Raw genomic sequence first — 360 nt, 5'->3', positions numbered from 1 at the left:
AAGATGTTACTGAGAAGAGAGAGATGACATTTTTTGTAAGAGTTCGACGAGTTTTAACAGACAGAAAATGTTATCGATGATACCATTTTTCTAAATTTCTTTCTAGTTTTTCACATCAGTGACATAAATTACTGTTATATGACCACTTCCCACTAAAAGCTTTTCAACCTAATTCCCTGTGAGTAGAAATAAATGGAATTCCTATTATTTTCGTAAATATAAAAATAAACGTCGATATTGCATGACAGCTGGCTCGGCTAACGTTGCATCCCTTGAATAATTATCAAAGGTGGGCATAATTAGTTTCCCAGTTTCCAAAGGGGGATATAAACGTTATCTTAGGACAGCTGACTCATGAGA

The sequence above is a fragment of the Penaeus monodon genome, chromosome 25, assembly GCF_015228065.2.
Source record: "Penaeus monodon isolate SGIC_2016 chromosome 25, NSTDA_Pmon_1, whole genome shotgun sequence".
Classification (NCBI taxonomy): domain Eukaryota; kingdom Metazoa; phylum Arthropoda; class Malacostraca; order Decapoda; family Penaeidae; genus Penaeus; species Penaeus monodon.
This window is presented reverse-complemented; position numbering follows the sequence as displayed.